Source organism: Microtus ochrogaster, chromosome 21, assembly GCF_000317375.1.
Source record: "Microtus ochrogaster isolate Prairie Vole_2 chromosome 21, MicOch1.0, whole genome shotgun sequence".
NCBI lineage: Eukaryota > Metazoa > Chordata > Mammalia > Rodentia > Cricetidae > Microtus > Microtus ochrogaster.
Genome location: NC_022022.1, coordinates 9,114,747 through 9,115,708, shown reverse-complemented (window position 1 = coordinate 9,115,708; position 962 = coordinate 9,114,747). Strand labels below are relative to the sequence as shown.

At 44.3% G+C, this 962-nt stretch overlaps 1 pseudogene; it reads right to left on the bottom strand.

The window, feature by feature from the left end:
* Positions 1-500: 500 nt before the first annotated feature.
* Positions 501-725, bottom strand: LOC101983065 (annotated as a pseudogene).
* Between the last annotated feature and the right edge of the window lie 237 nt (positions 726-962).

Here is a 962-nt window from a genome sequence, read left to right as displayed (position 1 = left end):
GACTATGCAGGTGAAGGAAAAGGGAAAACAGTTTAAGATCAACCAATAATCCAGGTAAAAGACAGTGCAGCATGGACCAGGTAGTAGTGACAAGCAATTGCATTCGGATTTTTATCTTTTTCTTTTCCTTAAAAATATTTATTTGTGGGGCTGGAAAGATGGCTCAGTGGGTAAGAGCACAGGCTACACTTCTACAAGTTCAGTTCCTAGCACCCACATGGCAGCTCACAACTGTCTGTAACTCCAGTTCCAGGAGACCTAACATCCGCACACAGGCATACACACAGGCAAAACACCAACACACATGAAATAAAAATAAATTTATAAAAATAAAAAGAAAGAGAGAGAAAATATTCATTTGTTACCCAGGCACACTGACACATGCCTTTCTTCCTTCCTCCCTTCCTTCCCTTTCCTTCCTTCCTTCCTTTCTTCCCTCCTTCCTTCCTTCCTTCCTTTGACTTTTCAGGGTTTTTAACAGTCAAACACAGAAGTCTGGTTCATCTCAGCGCCTTCACTGCCAAGCGGGGGGTGGGGAGGTGGAGGGGGGGCTGTTTCGACTTTGTGGCCTTCTCCTTGTCTGTGATGACCAGGGTGTAAAGGTGGCTGCTGCAGTGAACCTTGAACTTCACATTATCCTTGTTCTTCTTGATCTTGACAGATTTAGCATCCTTCCATGGGGCTGTGAACAGAAAGTCCTTGATTTCCTCAGTTTCCCAAGGCATGGTGACTGTGGTCAGCACTGGAGACTACACCCAAAAACTCAGTGGTGAGAACTGAAGAGAATGAAAACAACGGCACACGCCTTTAATCCCAGCACTCGGGAGACAGAGGGAGGCAGATCTCTGTGAGTTTGAGGCCAGCCTGGTCTACATAGTATATTCCGGGACAGCCAGGGCTACATAGAGAAACCGTGTCTCAAAAAATTAATTAATTAAATATAAAAATAAAAATCTGATGAT